Consider the following 6024-nt stretch of genomic DNA (forward strand, 5'->3'; position numbering starts at 1 on the left):
GGCTGAAAATCCCGTTGTAGAAATGAACTGAGCTATTATATACAAAACATGGAATATGGTAAGTATTGATCCCAATTCTGTTTTTTTTTCATCGACAAAATATTTTAAATATTCCGCTAAAGTGCGGTGTGTTCTTTCTAACGCACCATTTGACTGCGGGTGATAAGCTGTAGTTTTAATTTTGTCTATTTGAAGAAGCTTACAGCATGCAGTGAATAGTTTGCTTAAAAAATCTTGTCCTTGGTCCATGACTATTGATTCCGGTATTCCATCCTGACAAACAAAATTTTCGACAAAAGCTTTGGCTATTGAGTTAGCTGTATGATTTACCAATGGAACTGCTGTAGAAAATTTCGTTAAATCGTCTTGCATTGTGAGTATATATGAGTTTCCTTCAGTTGTAGTTTCGAGTGGCCCGACAATGTCAAGATAAATTTTTTCAAAATGTTTGGTAGCAGTAGATGTAACTACCATGGGTTGCTGGGTTGTGTGGTTACTGCTTTTATTAAATTGGCATGAACTACATTTTTTTATGAATTCTATAACATCTTTTTTCAAGCCTTTCCACATATGGTGTAATTTAATTCGTTTAATTGTTCTAGAAATGATTTTCAATAATCCTTTGTTTCTCCTCCTCCGAATAAGATTCACCACTGTAAATCATTATCTTGATTTCAGAATTTTTAAAAATATATCGTAACATCGTACGAATTTGTTCCCAATTAAGTTGATCGCAACCACTACCGATTTTGGGTAGAGCCACTTTATTTATATTATTAGATTCACAATATTCTCGCAGGTTTTTTAATGCATAAAAAATTGTTTCATAAGTTGGCTTTTGTTGATGTGAATCTTTAGTTATTATGTATAAGATATTACGTTCGTTGAATTCTATAGCTGCTATCTCCATAACTTGCTTATTTTGTTGAAACAATTGGTCAACTTGACCGAATTTTCTTCTAAATTTTAAAGCTATTCCTTTAGACATTTTAAAATCTTTGGACACACAATGTCCTAATGCATAATCTGCTGTGGCTTGAAATAAATCTCCTTCCGCTTATACGATATTTGAGTTCGTTATTATTTTTGATCGTAAATCATCCATATATTTCTCGTATGCAAATGAAGTATGTTGTGTGGGTTGTGCAGAAGAACTAACTTGTGCAATGAGTAAAAAATAAAAACTTTTTTTTTATACTAACAGTGCTTGTGACACGAATTTCGATTGACTTAATATGGGATTACGTTCACCTTTTTCATAGTACTATTCTTGAAACGATGAATAGATATTATACAATAACGTACAATTATTTTTACTGAAATCTAAGTTTAAATTATTATAGGGGTACATAATCGATTACTTTAACATTAGGCATGTTACAATGATCAAATATACTACAATCTTTTTCAATATTATTTTTAATTTTTTTCTGCAACCCCATTACAACGTAACGTGGTTTTTATAATTTAGACGATGTTTTGTTTGTTAATTTTTTAAAGTTTGAATGTTGTGTATTTTGATTTTACAGGTATAGAAAAGGATAAGTTCAGTAGATTTTGCAGTATGCAATGGTGAAACATCATTAAACTTCAGATAATAACCTGATGAAATCTAAATCATGGCAGGTGTATCAAGATTGTAAGTAATATTCTATACTTATTTATATTTAGTAATTAATTTTTGTTTGGTAATACATTGTTTACATGAATGAGGAATGTCTTAGAATATACCTAGATAAGGTACCAAATTATTTTTTAAATTATTATTTTTATTATAACTTCGACAGGCTTTGGGTGAAAATTCCATATCATGCTTATTACTCATATGTTATGACCAGGCGTTCATAAAATCCCTAGGGAAAAATAAAAGTTCGTTGCTGAAGGAGGAATGTCTCAGAAAATTCCTAGAGGATGTTGCTAATTTATAAAAATTTGAAAGTAGTGTAGGTATTTATAATTATTTGGACTTTACAGGTATACGTGTTGGTTAGTCCAATGAGCAGTTTGTAAGGGTGATTAGTCATAAGACTCAAGATAACAACGAGATGAAACCTTAGTCATGACTGGTGTATCAAAATTGTAAGTAAAATGTTATATTTATTCTTATCTTGTAATTATTTTTTTTCAGGTTATAACAATAACTAAATGTCTCAGAATATAACTAGAAGAGGTTGCTAATTTTTTTTAAAGTTTGAATTTAGTGTATTTATAATTTATTTTATTTTACAGGTATTTTGGAGAATTAGTTCAGTCGATCATGAGGTATGCAATGGTAAATTATCATTAAATTTCAGGTAAAAACCTGATGAAATCTAAATCATGGCAGGTGTATCAAGAATGTAAGAAAAAATTGAAACCTATTTCTATTTTATAATCAACATTTTTTGGTAATCACTAGTTTATATGAATGAGGAATGTCTCGGAAAATGCCTAGAGGATGTTGCTAATTTTTTGAAAGTTTGAAAGTAGTGTATTTATAATTGATTTTATTTTACAGGTATACAGATGGGTTAATACAGTCCAGTATGCGGTATGAAAAGGTGCTTAGTCATAAGACTCAAGATAACAACAAGATGAAACCTTAATCATGGCTGGTGTATCAAAATTGTAAGTAAAATGTTATACTTATTCTTATCTTGTAATTATTTTTTTTTAGGTTATTACAATATATTTATATAAATGGTAAATGTCTCAGAATATATCTAGAAGAGGTTGCTAATTTTTTTTTAAGGTTGAATGTAATGTATTTATAGTTTATTTTATTTTACAAGTATTGTGGAGACTTAGTTCAGTCGATTATGAGATATGCAATGGTAAAACATCTTTCAATTTCAGGTAAAAACCTGGTGTAATATAAATCATGGCAGATGTATCAAGATTGTAAGGAAAATTTGAAACCTATTTCTATTTTATAATCAACTTTTTTTAGTTATCACTTGTTTGTATGAATGAGGAATGTCTCAGAAAATGCCTAGAGGATGTTGCTAATTTTTTGAATGTTTGAAAGTAGTGTATTTATAATTAATTTTATTCTACAGGTATATAGATGTATTAATACAGTGAACTTCGAAAATTCCTAACCAATATTTCAACGGTATGCATGCGCTAAATTCGCCATTTTCATTTGTAATATTTGAACTATTTTTAAAGTTCCAACCAGAATTTTCATAATAGTAATAATTATCCCGAGTGCCTGATAAATAGCTTTTCTTTGAACTAGTAATACCCAAAACACGGGAACCATCCACTTCTACACCATTAATTTCTAATCATACTTGATCAAAAAGAAAAGATAAACCGTTATTACATAGTTCTACTTTTGTGAGGTCTTTTGTTTTTCCTTCGAGAAATATAAAGCTTTCGTGCAAATATGGATACATGTCTGTTTGTTATTTTTTTAAAGTTTGAATTTTGTGTATTTTGATTTTACAAGTATAGTAAAGGATAAGTTCAGTCGATTATGCAGTATGCAATGGTGAAACATCCTTAAACTTCAGATAATAACCTGATGAAATCTAAATCATGGCAAGTGTATCAAGATTGAAAGGAACGTTTGAAACCTATTTATATTTAGTAATCAACCTTTTTTGGAAATCACTTGTTTATATGAACGAGAAATATCTTAGAATATACCTAGATAAGGTACCAAATTATTTTTTAAATTATTATTTTTATTATTACTTCGACAGGCGTTGCGTGAAAATTCAATATTATTCTTATTACTCATATGTTATGACTAGGCGTTTATAATGCTGGAATATACTATACTGAAATTATTTGCACCAATTTATCATAATATATGTAGGTGTACTCAATTAGGTGCCTAATAGGCAGGTAAGCACTTGAGAACATCACTTATTACACCTACCTTATTCATCGCTTGTCGAGTATGATACGCTGTTAAATTAATATTTTATACTTACCTACCAAGTACCAGCTACACAGTATCACAGTATAGGTACCATAGGACGAATGGGCCAACTTAGGGCCAAAATATATTATCTTATTGTTTCACCTCCATAACGGTCTCTTATCATATCTTAACACTTATTACTCAACACTTTGGTAAGTAGCTTCGAGGCATCAAATTTTAAATAATTAAATAAGTACCTAATATAGTAGACACTCCAGCACTCGAGATGATCACTTATTACCTGCCTATTAATGTTCAAATACCCACCTAGGTATACTTGCAACTTGGTACCTATTTATTTTTATTTCATATATTAAATATTTATAGTACCTACCTTTATTTACACATCAATGTTGCTATGCCGTATTCAATGCTGACAATGCTAGATAGGTAATATAAAATATATTTCAAGTCATCAAAATTAAATATATGAAATTAAATTTAGGGTATTCGATGTAGGTATTTAATAAATTATAAAGTAGGTAGGTACATAATTACAGTAGATTACATAAGTCTGCATAAATGTCTGTAAATTACGTTTTACATGCAAATGCATTTTTAGTTCAACTTGGCCACTATTATTCAATCAGGGTCTAAATTATAACTACGATAAATTTAAACAAGTCCATTCCATTTAAACAAGACTAATCTTAATACAATTTAGTCTAAACAGTACGTATATTAATATATTTTAGATTCTGAGCGGAGCGATGAATGTATTGATTTTACAATGGTGTATTTGTTGTGTGGAAAAACTTGAACATTTAGTACAAGTCTCCTTATAATATATTGTTACAAAGATATTTAAAAAAATATTAAAAATCCTTAGTCACAGTTTTTTTTATTATCATTTAAAATTCGAATTTTTACAACATTTATCAAATATTAAATTAAAAAATGATTTTGTATTCAAAAAATTATAAAATGTTTTACTTTTATAGCTAAGAATTGAAAACATACAACAAGATACCACGTAAGTAGGTTATTATGTAACCAAAAAATCTGAAAAATATAAGAGCACCGTGTTTTTATAGTAATTTTATGTTCAAATTGGGAGGAAATTACATATTAAATAACCAAGAATACATATTTTGACTTTTTTTAGTGCATGTTAGCATGCATATTTTACAATTTAATAAACATATAAATCCGTAAATAAGTAATAACAATTTAGATAATATAATAGTATAAATATTCCACACTGACAAACTCTCACCGCTCAAAATCGTTTTAGTTTATATTATATTTTTAGTTATATTATATCATTGAATTCAAATTTGATACCATCCATTATACAGTAACCCATTTGTAACCTACTGTGCAGCGGAGTGACATCCACTTACCCACATTTTTTTTTTGTCTGCCACCAGGGGAAGAAAAACTACTTTTTTTTTGCCAGTATCTTGTTCGACGGAAATGTGAATCTAGATAGTTTATTCGGGACGTCAAAAATTAAAATTCCCAAAAGTATTCGACAAAATCAATTTTATTTTTTGGTGTAACTCTAAAAAAAAATTACTGTATATATATATATACAAAAATGTATTTTCTTTTTTAGTGTAGGTAACTTTAAAAAAATTACCGAATTGTGGTATCACCCGTATTGGATAATACGCGATGAACCAACTATATGCCTTACCTCCGTACACTCTAAGCTAATGACTATCTCTAGAATAAATTCAGATTAATGCACTGTTAGCTTTTGAGGTACGATGGTACGCGTTTTGTCGATTTTACGTCCGTTCCCTAATTTGGAATGACTATTAGGACGCCACAACCAGAGCACTGTTCAGTTTGCAATAAACCTCATTGACTATAGGTGTGTGGGTCTGAGCACTGTTCCAATATTCAAAGGTAAGGACAAAGAAGACTTAGAAATAAAATTCAACTCGGGTTTTAATGGTCGGAAACACTTTTATTGAATTTTAAAACAAACATAAATTAAACACTTTGCGGATTCAGACCGCCGTAGCCCGTTCTCACCGACTCACTCAGTGAGAACGGGGACTCCCTGTCGTCACCGACTCACTCAGTGACAACGGGGGACTCCCTGTCCTTGCGCGTACGGCGGCGTTATATTGTTGTAAGCCCGGTTGAATCCGTGCTTACAG

At 29.9% G+C, this 6024-nt stretch overlaps 1 pseudogene; it reads right to left on the bottom strand.

Annotated features, from left to right (window-relative positions):
• Positions 1 to 598: 598 nt before the first annotated feature.
• On the bottom strand, positions 599 to 988 carry LOC100570341 (annotated as a pseudogene).
• Between the last annotated feature and the right edge of the window lie 5036 nt (positions 989 to 6024).

This window comes from Acyrthosiphon pisum, chromosome X (assembly GCF_005508785.2).
Source record: "Acyrthosiphon pisum isolate AL4f chromosome X, pea_aphid_22Mar2018_4r6ur, whole genome shotgun sequence".
Lineage (NCBI taxonomy): Eukaryota > Metazoa > Arthropoda > Insecta > Hemiptera > Aphididae > Acyrthosiphon > Acyrthosiphon pisum.